Genomic DNA, 19,772 nt, shown 5'->3' on the forward strand with positions numbered 1-19,772 from the left:
TTGCGAAAGGCACGTCTCCTGGGTGCTTTGCCCGTTTTCATCTTTTCATTTCATTGATCCAGCTCCCTGTGAAGTTTTGTTTGGTGGTTTTCTCCCTGACAGCTTTAGTCTTGGGCAGATGTGTCCAACTTCCAGTCATCATTGAGCAAATACTATGTGCCTACTATGCATCAGACCTTCTCCTTTCAAGGGGCTCCCAGCATAGTTAGGGAGATTGACAGTAAATTCATCCTTGCCATACCAGTGAGAGCTGTGCAAGAGGCTCCTGGGCCCAGAGACGAAGAAGAAATCCATTCTTGGGTCAAAAGGAGTAAACTGAATAAGGTCTTGAAGGATGTATAGGAGTTTTCCAAGTAGGGTAGAGGGCAATCCATGCAGAAGGAACTAGCACATTTGGAAGAGTTTGAGGATAATGGGCATTGCGAATTTAAGATATGGGGGCACTCAATCCAGTGGGAGATGTGGTCACCCATCATATGGGATGAGAATTTTCCATCAGGGTATTCTGGGGGATAGAGAAAAACACTCGTGGGGCAGGTGGGAAAAGGGAGAAAAGGCAAAAACTGCACAGGCCTAAAATGCTGTGAACAGACACTTAGTGTATCCTTTCCAAAAACCTTCAGTTGTCCCAACTCCACCTGCCCCATTCATGTGTGACAAAGTCCTCCCATGTCAGGAGACCTCAGCAACTGAGATGCTTCTATAAGGGTTTCTACCCTACAGTTTTAAGCAAATATGTTCACTGCTGATGTCTCATTATTTAGCAACCAACTTTGCCCCCACATATTTCCACATGCCACATCTTTGACATCTTCCACATCTTCCACATGGTCTGCAGAGATTTTACAGGCCTTTGAGGGGAAGCTGCTGGTCTGTGAGCATCTGCACAGGTGTGCCGGACAAAGATATCGGTCAGGCTGCCATTTCAAAGCAATAAAGATGTGCGGCTATGCAAGCCAGGAAGAGTTAGCCCTTGGGTCCGCCTTCCAACCTGGCTGACCACACTGGCTCCAGCTGCCACTTTCAAATTAGTCACAGACTAACAAACATCTACTGAGCACCTATTCGGTGTCCAGGACCCAGAGACTAAAGGAGACATAGAACCTAAGAAAGGAAGAAATATTTAAGTGTTAGTTACCACCACTTATTGGACACACATTTCCATTTTACAGTTAAGAGGGACAAACACTTAGCTTAAGACCACCCAGCACAAAAGCATAGTGGGGCTTTAAAGGCTCAGATTCTGCACCTAGACAGGCCTGAGCTGCAATCCTGGGTCTGCCATTTTCCAGCTGTGTGTCCTCAGACTACTCACTTAAGCACCCTGTGCCTCAGTCTTCTCATCTGTAAAATGGGATTTGTGTGAGAATTAAATGACTTAATACGTGTGAAGCTCATTGAACGCTTACACTAGTAAGTGCTCAATAAATACTAGCTGGCATTGTTCTTCCGTTATCGTTATCATCATCATCATCATCATCCTTATTTAAAAGCAGCAGCAACAGCAGAGGCAGCAGCCCCAGCTGCTGGAATTTGAAAGTGAGTCCGACTCCAGGCAGGGCCTCCCAGCCCGAAGCGGACTCTGAAAGCCTCTCCTCTCCCACGCCAGCCCCCAACTCTTCACCTGCCACCCCCACGGGGGTGCTCACCCCAGAGGTGCTCACCTCCTGGGCTGGGAGACCGCATCCGATCCGTCCCAAACCCCGCCCGCAGCTGGTAGCGCAGGGGTGGGGAGGCCCCGCCCTCGGCCCCGCCCCCTGCCCGCCCCTCCCTCTCGGGGTCCAGGGCGCGAGCTGCGGCGGCGGCGGCCACGGTCACTGGCGCGGAGCGGTTCGGGCTGACTGGACGGGGCGGGCGTCCCGGGCAGATTAGCGCGGTACCTCCCGCCCCGCGCTCCCAGCCGGCGAGGGACACTGGACCCGGGTCGGGGATCGCGGCCGCTCCAGCGAGGTAAAAGCCGGGAAGACCGGGAGAGACCAGCTCTTCCATCCGGGGGGTCCCCGGGGGACTGTCTCCCACCGGTGCTGGGCTGCGGCGCCGGGCTGTGCCCCCATGACCGCCCAGCCAGGGGCAGGGGCCGGAGAGCCCCCGCGACCGCGCACCTTGGAAGGGGCAGGGTGATGGGGAGCGCGGTCGTGTGTGTGCGCGTGTGCCTGTGTGTCTGTCCATCTGTCTGTCCCAGGGATGTGTCGGGGGAGATGATGATGCCCCCTCTTTGCAGGCGCTTCCAGGCAGTTTACCCACGCCAAAGCTGAGGGCAGACTTTTCCACGTCGGACTTGAATGGGGCTGGCAGAACTATCCGGATAATGCAGGAAGGAATAAGCCCACCACCACCTGTTGAGCTGGGCTGTCGGCCTACGCGGGTCCGACTCCCCGCTTATCACAGCCTGCAGGGTGGCCTCATTTCTCCAGCTTGTGGGACCCGGGGTTTCCTTTTCCTGCCTGTGGGGAGGGTTGACAGGAGGGGGTGTCCCTGCCAGGAGCCACTGAGCAGAGATGGACTCACGGGAGTGATCAGGGTGGTACGATAAGGACCCCGCAGCAGGTGCTGAGTGTGAAGTGTCAACCCCCCAGGCACACCCCAAATTTGATTTCCCCAATCACTCCAAAGCCCCTCTTACCCGATCTCTTTGCTCTCAGCCTAATTTGGCAGTCGATGAAGATGCAGCTTGTTAAAAATGTTAAAGTGAAATCAAATTATCACTTCCTAGGACTGAAAATGATTTGAGAAATAATTCCGGGAGCCTGGCTGGGGAGGAAACAAGCTCATATTCTGACTAGCTTCTCCAGGGCTGCCCCGGGGCTGCCCCCGGTACCTGCCAAGCATACCGGTGGTTGAGGAAACCCTTGTTCCCAGAAAGGAAGGGATTCACTCACTTTGCAATGGATTATCAGTGACTGGGTTAGAGCAGGACCCAGGACAGGATCCCCAAGTGGGAGCTGTCTCAGTTTGACAGATGTCACATGCAAGCTGTCACCAAGGCTGGCTTCTGCTCCACATCCATCCTGGGGAACACAAGATGAGGCTTCCCCTCCTGGCCACCTCACACCCATTCCCCTCATCTCCACAAACCCCAGGTCTTGATCAATTAACAGCCTGGATTGCCTGGGTGTGGGTATGGGACCTGGATTGGCTCTGATGTCCTGGTCTCAGGACCACAGGCATCTCAGTGGCAGGTTGGTGGCACCCCTTTGCAGACACTGTAGCCAGCCCCTCATGCCAAAGTCTCCTGGCTGCCTGAGAAGCCCTAGCTCTGCGTCACTTCTCTGCTAACACAGCCCTTGGAGATAGCTTGGGGACACCCCATCTCAGGGCCAGGTCCCCAGTGTGCCTAACAGGGTGAAATCTGTGCTTGTGCCTGAGACCTCCCCACCCCCACACCTCCTCCCTCTTGTCATGTGAAAGGCAGTGGATGTGCTGAGGGGCTGGGTAGTCCAGTTCGACGGAAGATAGGGATGTGGACCTGCTGTGGCTGGGGCTGTTGGTGATGTGAGAACCCCAGCATCCTGGTTGGCTGCATCCAAGGCCCCACAAGCCAACAGCAGGCTTGTGGGAGCTCAGCCGTTCTCAGGCTTGTAAGCGGGGCTCTGTGACTTGGTGCATGGAGAGATTGGCTGAATTGTTCACGCTTGTTCAGAAGAGACTGGCCTTAGGTTGCTGTGGAAAACATGGGCTCCAAACCCTGCTAGGTCCCTGACTGTGTGACATTGTCCAACTTCCAGAACGCTTGGAGGCTCAGCTTCCTCATCTGTAAAATGGGTCTGGCAGGGTGTTTTGAGAATCAAGTAAGGTCACAAAGGTTCAGGGCTGGTGTTGTGGCCTCTGCTTTCTCTAGCCCTCAGCCTGACTCTCTGACATTGGACTTGAGGGAAGTGGCTGTGTAGCTAGGATCCCTCATGCCATCCTTAGAGGTGGGGGAAGTGGTGTGAATTTTAGTAGCAGGGTAGTTCACAGATTGAGCTTGGATTCCCAAAAAGTGAGGATGGAGGATGCAACCCAGTCTCCAGCAAGCCCTGCCTCTGTGGGGAGCTGGCACTTCTGTCCCCAGCTTCTGCCCCCAGCCATTGGTGTCCTGGGCCCACCTCACACAGTCTCCTGGTTCATTGACACTTGGCATGTGCCTGCTCTGTCATCTTTTCTGAGTTTTGGGCCAGTCCTACTCCCTGGCAGAATTGGGACTAGCCACTTGAGACTTCAGGGGCACCAGGACAACCCCTGACCACCAAATATCATCCTGTTTCCCCAAACCGAGTCATCTGATGCTTAATATCCCACCATTAGAGACTTATTCCTATGGTTCATAGTCTTATGTCAGTTACTAAACCTTAGCATCAATGACTTGTTTAGAATCTTTCAGGACCTTGGAGAGGAGAGAAAGAGAAGGCAGAACAGAGAAGAGGGAAAGAGAAGCTTGGGGAGTGTAGCAGAGAGAAGATTGTACTTTGCCAGCCTCACAGTTCTGCAGAGACAGGCCCAGCTGCTAAGCTCAAGAAGGCCCCAGGGAGAAGGAGAGGCTTGGGGTGAGGGGGAAGGGGCAGGCCTCAGGCAGGGAAAGTTGTGAATCTCAAGCGGGAATTATCCGTGTGAATATAGGGTGGGTGCCAGGCCTGTGGCTGGGCTGGGCTCCGGCAGCATGTTCGAGAGGTGAAATAGTCCCTGATGCAAAAGCATCCTTTCTTTTCATGCTGCTCTACCCGCGGCTCAGAACACGCCACGTGGGGTTTCGTGTGTTCTATGGGTGGTGCCCTCTGCATTAGGAGAGGCTGGCCTGGTCACGCTGGCTGTTTAAAATTGTCAGTGATAATTTGTTAGGTCAGCAAAATGACAGAGTATCCCCTGCCTGGCTGTGCCTCCCCGAAAATTCCCCTGTCACTCCTCTTGCCCTTTCTTGAAAGAAGCAAAAATGGCATAATTCACTCAGTCCCACAAGTCTCCTGGGCTGAGAGTGGCTTGGGGGGAGCAGAGTTCGGCTGGGATCACCCTGAAAAGGCCTGTGGAGGTGATTCCTTGCTCAGTTGGGCACAAGGTCCTGAATTTTCCAGTGTGGGGACAAGCGGAACGGGGGATGGATGGGTGAGGACTGAGGGTCCCTGCTCACGGTAGCCCATGGCCAGGCTCCTTGTAGGAAGGAGAAGGCTGGTATCACCTGGGCACTTGGGAGGCTTGATGATATAGACTGGTCCTGGCTGGTGAAGCCCCAGCAATAAGCAGTTTGCTGCCTTTTCTGGATGCTCCACGGGGCGGAGCCTAGACCAAAAGAAAGATGTTTTAAGTCACCAGTGTGACCTATTGGCCATGAGCACCCAAGGGACCATCCTTAAGGATGATTCTCGACCACATCTGTTCTTAAATAATAGTAACGATGACAACAATGACGATAGCAGCTCCTCATTCTTCCATAATGAGCATTTACTGAGTACCTGCTATGCATGTGCTGGCTGCTGTTCTAAGTAACAGGGATATGACTGGAGTATTATTGGCATTTGGGGCTGCCTTGTTCTCTTTGGTGCAGGGAAGGCTGTCCTGGGCGGTGTAGGATGCTCTGTAACAGTGCTGGTCTCTATCCATGAGATACCAGTAGCACCCCAGGCCCCCACCCATTCTTTTTTTTTTTTTTTTTTTGGGACAGAATCTCACTCTCTCACCCAGGCTGGAGTGCAGTAGCGCTATCCTGGCTCACTGCAACCTCCACCTCCTGGGTTCAAGCAAACCTCCTGCCTCAGCCTCCCGAGTAGCTGGGATTACAGGCATGTGCCACCACGGCCGGCTAATTTTTATATTTTTAGTAGAGATGGGGTTTTCCCATGTTGGCCAGGGTGGTCTCGATCTCCTGATCTCATGATCCACCTGCCTCGGCTTCCCAAAGTGCTGGGATTACAGGTGTAAACCATTACGCCAGGCCACCCTCCCACCCATTCTGACAACCAAAAATGTCTCCAGAGCTTGCCAAAAATCCCCTGGGAGGCAAAGTAGTCTGCTGTTGAGAACCACTGGGGATACAGCTAGAAAGAAAGACAAAAATCAATCCTGTTTCTTAGGAGCAAGCAGTCCACAGAGAGAAATGAACAATACATGTGGTGTAGGCGTAGAAAATGGAGGAGGCTGCATGATGAAGACGCAAGAAAGACCAAGCAGGGTCAGGGTTTAGAGAGCACAGGTGAGGCAGGGTTGCCATTTTCAAAAGGAGCGCCAGGAAGGGCCTCACTGCGCAGGTAACATTTATCAGAGATGGGAAGGTGGGGAGAGAGTGAGAGGGAGACGTCTGGGAAGGAGCTTCCAAGCAGCTGCAGCAAGAGAAACTGGAGGAACACGGAGGAACAGTGAGTCTGGGGAGTGGACAATGTGGGAGCAGCTGGGTGGGCTCTGATGGGTCCCCCATCACCAAGGGCTGTGAGCTTTCTCTGTGAGTAAAAAGGGGAGGTCAGTGGGCGCTCACTACCTGCTAGGCACAAACGCCACTCCAGGGCTGTTCCGCGCATGTGCACTGAAGTGCTATCGGGTGTTACTCCTTTACTTCATTGCTCAATTGAGAAAAGCAAGGCCCAGAAGGGTTAAGGAATTCGGGCAGCGCTGTTGGGGAATGAGCATGGGCCGCCCACTGCCTACTGTCCACACTAAAATGTGGACTTCGGGGCCACACAGAACTGAGTTCAAATCCTAGCACAGTCTCTTACTAGCCGGTGGCCTGAGAGGAGCCACAGAATCTCCCTCACCCTCGGTGTTCTCTGGGAACTGTTGATCCCCACTTTGCAGGGCTTTTGTTGGGAATGCTGTCCTCAGTGCCCCCTCTCTGTGCACGCGTGCCAGCGAGAAGCCAGAGGGCAGGTGGCCCCCTCCCAATCCGCCCAGCCACGGGCGCGTGCTCTGGACTTGTGTATTCACCGAGCTGCAGCAATGCCATCTGCTGAGGTCAAAGCCAGTATCCCCGAAGGTCGGGGCAGTCAAGCGCTCCCTCTTCCGGAGCTAAGGAGGAGGTCCGGCCCTTTCAGAGTCAGCACCTCCCAGGGTCTTCAGGGCCAGCCTGCTGGGTTCCCTCTGATGATGCTGCCCCGACTTCCCCAGGAAGCTAAGCCTGAACCCAAGTGAAGGATCATGGAATTGAGCAGGGGCAGCCAGCACAGGCTCCGTTAGCAAGATTTTGCAGCCTCAGAACCCCTAAGACTTAAATCCAGAGAGCCTCAATGAACCCATCTGGCAGGTTCACATTATTCCAGAGGCACATGTCAGAGGCAGGCTCATCACTGGAAATGTGGGTTTTAAAAATACCCCAGAGTTGAAAAAAGAGGAGCAGCTGCTGGTATCCGCAGACACCTCCCTGATAAGTCTCATGGTTGAACCCCCCTGCTCCTCCTGCGTGGGAATGTCTTCCCTGGGGATGGGCCGCAGTGACAGCGAGACCCCAGGAAGGAAGGTTCCTGGGACTGTCGGGCACACTGGTGTGTCTCCGTGTGCTCCCGATGTGTGAGGTCCCTCTCAGGACGTGTGTGTGTCTGCCAGTGTGTCTTTGTGCATTTGCCCTGTTTGATCCCTGAGTAAGTGGCTGTCAGAGGTGGTGTGTCTTCCAGAGCCTGTGGCTTCTGATGACGATGGGATGTTACAGCCACGTGACTTTGCTGGGCAGGCCTGTGAACCTCGGGTATCTGAGATAGGTCTCAGTTAATTTAGGAAGCTGATTTTGCCAAGGATGAGGACATGTGCTGGTGACACAGCCTCGGGAGGTCCTGACGACACGTGCCTAAGGTGGTTGGGGCACAGCTTGGTTTTATACATTTCTGGGAGACATGAGACATCAATCAATATATGTAAGATGTACATTGGTTCTGTCCAGAGAGGCAGGACAACTCAGAGCACAGAGAGCTTCCAGGTCACAGGTAGGTGAGAGACAAATGGTTGCATTTGTTTGAGTTTCTGACTGAGGCAATCAGATATGCATCTATCTCTGAGCAGAGGGATGACATGGAATAGAATGGGAGGCAAGTTTGCCTTAAGCAGTTCCCAGCTTGACTTTTCCCTTTAGCTTAGTGATTTGGGGGCTCCAAGATTTGTTCTCCTTTCCCAGCCCATCCAGGAAAACATCCCCAAATGCCCACTGCTGGGATTGGCTCCTTCCACTCACCTGAAGGTAACGCCCAGCAGGTGGCAGCCCTTTCTGTACCTGCCCAAAGGAGCATCCTCCAAGCTGTCTCCCACTGCCCTAGGCAAGGAGAGCCGGGCAGGACAGCAGGGAGGCCTCCTGCCCAGGAATCTTCTCAGGGGGCTGCCACAGGAGGAGCCCTGGCTTCAGGATGGGCAACAGGGGTTTGAGGCCCAGTGATTCTCACTGTGCATGAGCTTAGACAAGTCCCCACACTCCTCTGGGCCCCTGCTTCCCATCTGTAAAAGGACGGGATGGGAGAGGATTCATCTTCTCCACAACCTCTTTCTGGAACATCTGCTCTGTGTCAAGGGTCAGGTGTGTTTTATGGAATTAAACTGTCCCTCCCTTAGAGGTTTTCCAGTCCAGAACCTCTGCAGGTCCTCCAGCTCCAGAGCTCAAGGGACTGTGATTATTTGAAAATCAAGCTGGACATAGGCACCACGGAGCAGATGGAGCTGTGGAGCCAAGCGAGAAATCAGAGTATCTTTCATCACACAAAAAGGCCAGAAGAGGGTGCCACTTTCCCAGTGTGGTTTAGGGGGGCTAAAACTCCCTGCTCTCCCCGGCCCCACTGCCCGCCATGCCCTCACCTTCACTGCCAAATGGGCTGGGCTGGTGGTCTGCGAGGAGGCCTGTGAAATATAAAAGTGATTCCAGGGTTGGGGAGTGGCTTATCAGCCTCTACCAGGCAAGGCAAGGTGGTGAGAGGGTCGCATCCTGGCCTGGGAGGGTTTATATCTGACCTGTACCACCCACTACCCCAGAACCTTAACCAGGTTCCTTGCTGACTCTTGCTCAGTCTTCTGCATGGGTAAGACAGATAATGAGAGCACTGTCAGGAGGGTTTGTGGTTGTTGCAGATAAAGGAACTTTACAGATGAGAAGCCCGAGGCTCAGAGAGGTTGAGCCACTGCCCACAGTTACCCACTTAATAAGTGGCAGTGCTGAGATTTGAACCCAGGTCTCTTGGAAGTCAAGCCTGTAGGCTCCTTCTGTTCACTGTAGCTCAAGCAAAAAGGCAGAGTTGATTAGAGGTCTCAGGTGTGTCCTGGAACTCAAGGATGGGCCTCACAGTCCGATTTCATGAGAACCCAGAATCCGGAGTTAAAGAGAGGCAGGACCCACAGCTTTTGCAGCATTTCTAATGCCAAGGCCAGCAGACCTAGTTTCCTCTGTAGACTTCAGGCCATAAGAGCCCCAGGCAGTCTGTTGGATCTTAAAAAGAGCCAGGCCCTTCCTGAGAGGAAGTATCTGATGGAGTTGGCTGCATCAGGTGTTCACCTTTGGCCAAGCATCTGGGACCAGGCGATGTGCCTATAAGGACCACTCCTAGGGTAGAGGGGTCAGTTCTTGAAGAAAGAGCAGGTACTATTGGGGGCAAACAGGCCAGTGGGCAAGTGGAAAAAATGGCCTATGAGTTGGCTGAGTAATTTTCTAAAGCACTGTCTTCAGTCCCGCATGCCAGCAACTGGAAAGAGGCTGATGTGTTAGGACATTTCCGAAAGATGGTGGCCAATAAAAACTCCTACCACTTGGAGAGCATCTAGCTTGTACTTGACATGTATTGCACTATTTAATGGAATCCTCTACCATAATCTTGGTTTAGGGTATTATGATTCCCATTTTACAGATGAGGAAACCGAGGCTCAGTAGCTTGCCTACAATCCCATGGCTGATAAACGGCAAAGCCAGGATTTGAACCTAGGCTCTTCTGATGCTAATGGGGGTAGGCTTTCACTGCGCCACTCTGAAGTCCAGCACCTAAAGAAGTAAAGGCACCAAACGAGGGAGAGGAAAAGCTTGGAGGGCATAGGGGGACAGGACATTTCAAGAGCTACAGGTTGGACGGAAGTTGCTCATGCTTCAGTGACCCTTGTTCCTTTTGGTTTTTATTTTCTGGTTGTTGAAGTAATTTCTGTTTCTGGCAGAATGTTTGGGAAATGCGACCTATCTCCATAATCCCAGAGAGTAAATCTGAATTGGTAGGAAAAGACCTTACCAGGAGGTAGACATGGTGCAGTCGTGGGAAGACTTCTGCTCACGTGGGGTTGGCTGATGGGGAGTTTCCCATCTTCCCCTGTGTTTAAACCCAGGGTGCCTGGATCACTGTGGAGCAAGGATGCCGCAGCGGGGGTGGTTCTGCTCCAGGAGTTGGGACTTCCATGAGCCCTTCGTGGGTGGAAGCAGCCTGCTCCCAACTCAAAGGCAGCTGGCATAGTGGTGGAGGTCAGGTGAAGGGTGCTACTCCTATCTGGAAGGAAGCCAGCTGTCAGCCTGGTCCTGGGTGGGGGGAGGCAGGAACCACTGGAATAAGCCAGTGTTGGAATTACTCTCACACTGGGTGATCTCAAGCGAAAGAGTACGAGCTGCTCCTGGAATTTGTGTCTGTGCAGTTTGGCATGGGGGACACAGCTGGGAAGAAAGAAGACCTTGACTTAGGGGGAGAGAGCCTTGGCTGGGGGGTTGTCCATACTCTCTGGGGTCTGGAGTGATGACCCAGACAGCAGATCTGTGCTGTCCCTTCCAGAGCCAGATGCCTGCAGGAACATGGGTCACCAGTAGTTCTCTGATAGGAGGTAGCAGGATGATAGAGTAATTCTAGGAGCTAATACTCATTGGGTGCTTATCACTGTCAAAGTCTTTGTAAGCATCCTGTTGTCTCATTCTTATGAGGTACACCTTATCATCATGTGTGTTTTCAGATCAGGCATCCAGCTCTGCTGTAAGCATTAGCTTGGGAATTCAAACCTGGGCTATTAATCACTAGTCCTGGGCCCCTGCCATATGCACTGTGCAGTGGACAGAGGGAATGTGGGATTTGGAGCTCAACTGCTGCATGTGGCCTTAGGTGAGTCATTTTACCTCTTTGAGCCTCAGTTTCCTTAATTCTAAAATGAGAAGGAGAGCAGCTACTATATAAGATAGACATGATGATAAAATTATAAAGGAGAAGACAGATGTCATGCAAGAGGTCCTCGATATATTGACAGCCACTCACTGTGTCTTCCTGGTGCTGAGGACACACAGTTCATCATATTCTCTCCATATTGTCTGAATGAGGCTCAGCTGAAGTTTGTGGCTGGGAAGAGCGAAGTTAACGGGTCCTTATAGACAACGGTGTCAGTGATCTCGGCCCCAAAGCCATTGCGTGCAAGGGAATGGCTATGATGATGACAAGTTCCTACTTTGGATTTCCCATACTGAGTGCTCTACTGAATGTCTATGAGGTCACTATCATGAAACACATATTATAGGTGAAGAAACTGAGGCACAGAGAGGTTAAGTAACTCATCCAAAGTCACCAAGCTCATAGGTCCAGGATTTAAACCTCAGGAACCCCATGTTCTTTCTGAACCTTTGGAATTTGTGAAAGGCAAATGTAACCAAAATGTTTAGCACAGGGTCTGACTCTTCCAAAATTCTCTTCTGTTCATTTAAAACAAAAACTATTCCCCTAAAGACACATGCACATGTATGTTGATTGCAGCACTATTTACAATAGCAAAGACTTGGAACCAACCCAAATGCCCATCAACAATAGACTGGATAAAGAAAATGTGGCACATATACACCATGGAATACTATGCAGCCATAAAAAGAATGAGTTCATGTCCTTTGCAGGGACGTAGATGAAGCTGGAAACCATCATTCTCAGCAAACTAACACAGGAACAGAAAACCAAACACCACATGTTCTCACTCATACGTGGGAGTTGAACAATGAGAACACATGGACATGGGGAGGAGAACATTACACACCAGGATCTGTTGGGGGCAGGGGGGTTGCGGACACGGGGAAGGAGAACATTAGGACAAATACCTAATGCATATAGGGCTTAAAACCTAGATAATGGCTTGATAGGTGCAGCAAACCACCATGGCACATGTATACCAATGTAACAAACCTGCACGTTCTGCACATGTATCCCAGAACTTAAAGTAAAATTTTTTTAAAAAAACAAAAAAGTATTCTCCATATGAGAACCAGGTGATGGAATGGACTAGCTCAAAGATCAGCTTCTCCCAGAAGCTTTCCCAGATGTTCCCCAATTAGGGGTCCTTGTCTGTGCTCCTGTGGCATCCCCAGCACACCTCCATCAGCCAACTTGCCCCTGCACTGCCAACATCGGTGCCTTCCCAGCTACCCCACTAGACCAGGGACTCACCAAAGGGATATTTACTACCTGCTTGTTGAATAGCATTCATGCCACGGTCACTGAAATCAATGCCCAGTGTCTCCTTTGCCCTTTGGAGATCTGCCTTGGCCCAAGAAGCTTGTGTGCCCCAGTGCTAATCACAGACCTCCATGGAGGTGAGTTATTAAGACCTTCAAGGCAAGTCCCATCCCTGGGGTCTCGTCTCCATCCACTCTGGGAGGCAGGGTCACTTGGCCCACAATGTGCAGTTGCAAGACCTTAAGGACCTGACCTCCTGCCTCTTGGGGCTCCAAGACCAGGTGATGTGTGAAAGGGCATGGCCAATAGAGGCATGTTCTCTAACACGAGGGGTAGCTGAGGGAGGCTGGTATTTACTGAGCTGTTACTTCATGGTTCACTCTATGCCAAGCACTTCGCTTCCAGTCTCCTTTAATATCCTCCCCCAGCAACCTCCCTGCCCCTCATAATTGCTTATATGCATACACTTTGGGTGTGCGTTTTTTAAATCATGGTGAATCATATTCTTTGATATAAATAGATGCAATATTTAGGGGTTTTTATTGTGGCACAATACACATAACATAAAATCTACCATTTTAACCATTTTAAAGTGTGTGATTCAGTGGCATTTAATACATTCAAATATTGTGCAACTGTCAGCACTCTCTAGTTTCAGAATATTTTCATCACCCGTGAAGAAGTCACTCCCATTCCCTCTTTTCCCAAGTCCCTGGCAAACTCTAATCTGCTTTCTGTCCCTCTGGATTTGCCTTTTATGGACACATTACCTAAATGGAATTATAATCATACAACATGCGGCCCCTGTGTCTGGCTTCTTTCACTGCACATAACGTTTTCAAGGTTCATTCGTGTTGCAGCATGCATCCGTGCTTCCTTCCATTTTATGGCTGGATAATATTCCATTTTATGGATGTACCACAGTGTGTCCATTTATGAAATGGAACAAAGCCATAAAATGGAACAAAGTACTAGTCATGCATGCTACCACACGAATGGAAATTTGGGTTGTTTCTACCTTTGGACTTACGAATAATGCATGATGAACGTTCATGTACAAATATTTGTCTGAAGACTTACTTTCAATTCTCTTGGGTATATCCCTAGGAATGGGGTTGCTGGATTGTCTGGTAACTCTGTGTGCAACTTCCTGAGGCACCACCAAACTGTTTTCCACAGTGGTTGCATCATTTTACGCTCCAGCCTGCAACGTATGAGGGTCCCAATTTCTCCTCATCCTCGCCAAAACTTACGATCTTCCTGAAAACCTTTGGAAGTGTGGTTACCCATGTTTTACAGATACACATGTGGAGGCACTAAGCAGTGAAGCAAACTTGTCAAAAGCCACACACCTGCTTGGTGGCAGAGCCAGAGTTTGCATTCAGGGACTGTGCACACTTAGCTAACAACCTGTTCACTTCATGGCTCATGTGAGGCTGAAAAGTCAGAGGCTTGAGGCTTGAAGGAGCTCCATTCTGTTTCTGGCTCCTGTCTGTGTACCTGGCACCCTCCATCTCCCAGAGTGTCCCTTGGACTTCTGTACCTGGACACAACTTGCCCTCCAGAGGCCCCACTCATGGGCAGTAAGTGTTGGTGTGCCAGAAAGCAACAGCTTCTGTATTCGTCCCTTTTCATGCTGCTATGAAGAAATACCTGCGACTGGATAATTTATAAAGAAAAAGAGGTTTAATGGACTCAGAGTTCCACATGACTGGAGAGCCCTCACAATCGTGGTGGAAGGGGAAGGAGGAGCAAAGGCACATCTTACATGACAGCAGGCAAGGGAGTGTGTGCAGGGGAACTGCCCTTTCTAAAACCATCAGATCTCGTGAGACTTACTATCACGAGAACAGCAAGGGGGAAAACCTACCCCCATGATGCAATTACCTCCCCCTGGGTCCCTCCCATGACACATAGGGATTATGGGAGCTACAATTCAAGATGAGATTTAGGTGAGGACACAGCCAAACCATATCACCTTCCCCCTAGGGTGATATATCCAGACACCCCTCACCCACCTTCCCCCAGCCAGGGCCCTAGGAGACAGGGGACTTCCTATATAAATCTTACTTGGTCTCAAAATAGGTATCTGTTCCCTGGTGGGCAGCCCTCTCTTGCACCTGTTCATCCCAGAGGTGAAGATATCTGGGCCAACCTCACCCTTGCTCTGCAGAAAGGGCGTGCCAGGTGCTCTGGGGCTGGCAGATGCACAGCACCAAGGCCAGCTCCCTCCTTCCAGGGCATAAGGCATGTCTCTGATGGAGCCCAGACTCCTGGCCCGGGTGGGCTGTGAGTGATGGGGTCAGGTGGGCCCCCACCGGCTTCCCGGAAGGAGTGTTGTTTCCTGGAGAAGGGTGGGATTTGCTCTGTGCGTGGAAAATGTCTTTTTTTCTCACCCTTCATGTCGAGACAACCTGGGTGCTCCCACCCACCTTCAGCTCCGGCTCTACCTGAGACCACCGGTAGCAGGGGTTCTTGATCTTTTTTTCTGAATCTGAACCCGACAGCCCAGCCCTCTGTGACTGGTTGCTGCCCACTCTGAATCCTTCCTAAGGGACGTTGCTGCATTTCTGGGTGTCCCTGTGTTCTCCCCTTATTCCAAGGATTGAGGGAAACTTCCAGAAGCTTGACGGGAGAGCAGCGGCCATGTGCCAGGCACTGTGCCCACCTCCACATACACTGCCATGTTTCATGGTCTTAGCCCTTCTGCAAGGAAGTGTGATCTCCCAGTGTTGTCTCACCTGGGAATACCAAGGAAGCAGTCCCAGGTGAGAAGACGGAGGGCTCCGTAGGTGGGTGAAGCTTCAGGGAGAGCACACCATCGAATGTCACACCGTCAGATGGGGGCTGCAGGGCCAAGGCCAGAACCCGGCTTAATCAGCAGGGGGGACAGTCCCAGGTGTGGGCTGGGCCCTGCACACGGTCACCTCATATACCCTACCACGTCCCTGAAACAACATTGGGACCATCCTCACTGAGGACAAGCCTCTACAGATTCAGACTAAAGTGTTACTGGCTGATAGGACCATTTGCACCACTGGGATTTCTGCTCAGTTTTGAAGGCATTTGAGTCCGAGTTGGGTAGGAGCTTTTACCTTGGCAGGGGAGATGAATTTGAGGTCCTGGTAGTGGCCCTGCTCCCCTCCTTTGACCTTCTCTCCCAGCCCCTACGCCAGCTGGTGACCCACGTTCAGACCCTGCTGAGCAGGCCTCAGTGCTGGATGCAAGGAGAAGTCAGAAGGTCTGACCTTGACTTTGCAATTAATGGTGTTTACCCAGTGTTTTCCTAGGGGGCTGTGACCTCCTTGGCTCCTTCGATTAAGCTTAGGAAGATGACATTATGGGTGACACAGATGCTGAGAGCGGTGTCCTCCCCAGGAAGGCCAGGGCAGGACCTGAACTTTGTGCCTTCTGGGGTGCGATCAGATGAATGGGCTGCCGCCGTGTGCATTGATTGAGTGCTTGTTGTCAGCCCTAGAGCTGGCAGGCCATGGCTGCCCATTAAGGGAGTACCGCTGGGTTCACCCAGCTTCAGGATCAATTCATGTCAAAACTGCAGCCAACATTTTCCCCGCCTGCCTCTGTAGAGGGAAATAAACCAGAGAGGCAGAATACAGAGACATCATTCCCGGCGATCGATTTCCTCCGCCCCCTCTTCCCTCCGGATGGGAACGGCCGTCTCCATCCTGATGGATGGATTGTTGTGGGGAGGGTGAGGAACACTCATCCTCTGAGGCGCTGGGGTTGGGGGCAGGGGTGGGTTTAGCTGCACTGGGACGGGAGGGGCAGAGGAGGAGGAGGCCAGCAGGCCAGATGGAGCCAGCCCGGGAAGGCAGGGCAGGAGCACAGAAGGCAGCCATGTTCCCCCACCAGGAGGGCAGATCTAGCAGTGGGGTGGTGGCCGGGAGCCCCTCACTCAGGGTGCCCAACCCTGAATCTTGGGATTACACTTCCTGGCTGAGTGGTCTTGGGTTGTGTTCTGGGATCTGCCTGGGGAATGCACCCTACCTCTGCGGGCTGAATGGCTGAACACAGGTGGGGGACCACACCCCAGAAGGCACAAAGTTCAGGTCCTGCCCTAGCCTCCCTGGGCAGGACACCCCTCTCAGCTTCTGTGTTCTCACAGGTGAGATGGATCACGCCACCCATAATGTCATCTTCTGGGCTTGATGGAAGGAGCCACGGAGGTCACAACCCCATAGGACAGCATTGGGTAAAACACTGTGAATCCCAGGGTCAAGGTCAGGCAATGGAGGCGCACACACCTCTGTGACGTACCCTTTCTCCCTCTTGCCTGAGGATTCTGCCGTTGTCCTTCCAAGCTCCTGGGTGTGTGATCTTTTTGGGGTCAAGTGGTCAAAAGATACAGTTTAGATCACTGCGAAGGTCTAGAAATTAAATAATGAAGAAAGAAGAGGAAGAAGAATTAAAATCCCCTAGTCCTCCAGGAGGTGGGTCCCAGTACATCTCCAAGTCAATCCAGCCTGGAGCTGAGTCCAGTAGATCATAAAGGGATCAGGAGAGGTGAGAAAGCCCCTGCAGCCAGGCAGCCCCTCAGCTCCCAAAAGCAGGCTGTAAGTGGACTCCACCCCAGCCTGTCTTCCTGCCCTCCATTCTGTAACCCTTCTGTGTCTTTCCTTGAAAGACTTGTCCACATTCCTGCTCTTTTGGCCTCAGACTGAAATGGACTGGGGGAGGGGGTCTGAGGACCCCATTAATGGCCTGCTGAGCTCCATGTGACTTGGGCATTTGCAGACAGAGGTCAGTTATCCATTAAACGATGGAACTGAGCACTCCACTTAGCAGTGTATATGGGACACAGTTAAATAATGAAACAAAAATAGAACATTGCAAAAGCCTGGGGCAGGCTGGCTTGTGCCCCAGGAAGAAGCAAAGAAAGCCATCCCAGGGAGAGGGGAGGAAATTCACTGTTGGCCTCCCTCTTCCATGAAATGCTCAGGTCTAAAGTATATTTTTTCTTTATATATAGGTTATCTTTTGCTGATTTTTAAAACTAAAGTTCACACATATATACATAAACAAATACATACACACACACACACACACACACAATGCAGTTGGAAAAATAATTTGTGCTCATTGCAGCATACTGGGAAATGCAGAAGAATAGAAAGAGGCAGCTTTCCCTCCTCTCCTCCATCCATAATGTGGGGCGGGGGTGTTAAAGCTTTCCAATACCACCCCTAGGAAAGGGAGGGGGATGACAAATATGTACTGAATTTGAGACTTCTAGTTTTGGCAACGGAGTACCAACTGTCAGCACTTCAGAAGGTTTTAAAATACATCATTGACTTATAAGAGAGAAGGAAATCCCCAGGGAACTGAAACTCAAAGCCTTGAGCTTGTGAACTAATACTAAGGAGAACCAGGGGGTACTGGATCCAGATATGTGCCATCATAGCTCAAGTCTGGAATTTTAATGCCCACCCATGGACTGTAAAATGCGGTCTTGGGCCCTGGCAAGGCCAGAAGTTGGCACTGAGACTCCCCCTCCACGAAGGGGAGGCTAAAATTTGCCAACTACAAGCCCCCAAAATTGCCAGGACATTTAGCTCTGCCCAGATTGTCTAGGAAGGTGGAGGAGAGTCTCCTCCAAAAAAACGAAGACCGAAGAATGAGCTGCCCACAGGTACAGAGTCTAAGTTTCTAACATCCCCAAGGGGGAGAAATCCTGAGCTAAGAATTTAATGTAAAATCAGATCCTGGACTGATGGAACTTCTAGCTCACCCAGCTGAATCAAATCCAAAACCACTTTCCAGAGATTCTTCCAGGAGCCAGAGTATATAGGATTCCCATAGGGATGGCTGGGGGGAAGCCTTGCTGAAGATGAGCTCACAAAAACAATTACAGACCACATGAGGGCATGGTTTAACCTTGAGGCAACTTAGTACAGACAGCAAATGGGGAAATTAGCACTTCAAAAGCTTGGCTGTAGAACAGTGTGGAAAAGTCCATAAAATAAATCCAATGTGTTTAAAACAACGAGGAGGTAAAAGGAGTAGAAACCATATTAAAATAACAGCAGATTTCTCATCAGCAGCAATGAAATAAAGATGAACAACAAAATCTAGAGCTGGTTGTTTGTAAGAGCTGAATAAAATTGCCCAAATGAGGAAATATCAGAAAGGGAAAAAGAGAGAGAAAACACAAACAATAGTGGGAATTAGAAAAAGACCAAAATGATATGTGGGAGGATCATTATGTAACACCTAAGAGAATATCATGAAAGAGTTTATGCAAATATGGGTGACTTTCTGGGAAGTCACTCAAAAAAAATATAAAACCTAAATAGATTGTAGCCATTAACACCATTGATAATGGTTAATTTTAGGTCTTGATCCAAGTGGATTCAGGGACACCTGGATAGCTGATAAAGCATTGTTTCCGGGTGTGCCATGAGGGCGTTTTGGCAGGAGATTGGCATGTGAGTTGGATTGAGTGGTGAAGATCCACTCTCAGTGTGGATGGGCATCATCTAATTGACTGGGGCCTGGATAGAACAAAAAGGCAGGGGACGGCAAATTTGCTTTCTCTTTCCCCTGGAGGTAAGACACCACTTTTCTTCTGCCCTTGGACATCAGAGCTTCAGGCTTTCTGGTCTTTGGACTCTGAGACATGCACCAGCAGCCTCCCAGATTCTCAGGCCTTTGGCCTTGGAATGAGAGTGGTCTTCCCTGGTTCTGAGGCTTTCAGAATTGGGCTGAGACACGGTGCTGGTATACCTGAGTCCACAGTGTGCAGGCGGCCTGTTGTGGGACTTCTCAGTCTCCATAATCATGTGAGCCAATTCCCATAGTAAATCAATCCCCTCTCATATATGTATATATCATCTCCCATTTCTGTCTCTCTGGAGAACCCTAATACAAAATTGAAGCAGAATTAAAATATACCCCCAAAAAGAAACAGGCCCACATGGTTTTCCTTGGCAAGTTTTACTAAATCTTTAAGAAACTGAAAATTGCTGTTTTATGCAAACTTATTTAGAAAGGTATAAATAAGTTTAAAAAGGTATAATTCATATATAATGATATTTATCACTTCTAGGTATACAGTTTGATAAACGTGTAATCATGATAATATAGAACATTTCAATCACTTCAAAAAATTATCTTGTGCCTCTTTGCAGTCAATGCCCTGCCCTCTACTGATCTGCTTTCTCTTCCTATAGTTTTTGCTTTTCTGTAAGTTCATATAAAGGAAATCATACAATATGTAGTCTTTTGTGTCTGAACTCTTACCTGCCTGTCTGCCTTCTTCCCTTCCCTTCCTTGTCCCTTCCCTTCCCTGTTCCCTCCTTTCCTTTCCTTCCTTTCTCTCTTTCTCTCTCTTCTCTTTCTCTCTTCCCCTCCCTTCTCTTCCCTTCCCTTCCCTTCCCCTCCCTTCCCTTCCTTTCCCTTCCCTTCCTTCCCTTCCCCACTCCCCTCCCTTCCCTTCCC

At 50.6% G+C, this 19,772-nt stretch overlaps 1 protein-coding gene across 1 annotated transcript in view; it reads left to right on the plus strand.

Annotated features, from left to right (window-relative positions):
* The first annotated feature begins 1,471 nt into the window (after positions 1-1,471).
* CACNG5 (calcium voltage-gated channel auxiliary subunit gamma 5) overlaps positions 1,472-19,772 on the plus strand; it is a 51,455-nt gene continuing 33,154 nt past the window's right edge. The window contains exon 1 of the mRNA XM_023212119.1: positions 1,472-1,950. The gene's annotated coding sequence lies outside the window, so the exon portion shown is untranslated. The remainder of the gene's footprint in view (positions 1,951-19,772) is intronic.

This window comes from Piliocolobus tephrosceles, chromosome 16, assembly GCF_002776525.5.
Source record: "Piliocolobus tephrosceles isolate RC106 chromosome 16, ASM277652v3, whole genome shotgun sequence".
NCBI lineage: Eukaryota > Metazoa > Chordata > Mammalia > Primates > Cercopithecidae > Piliocolobus > Piliocolobus tephrosceles.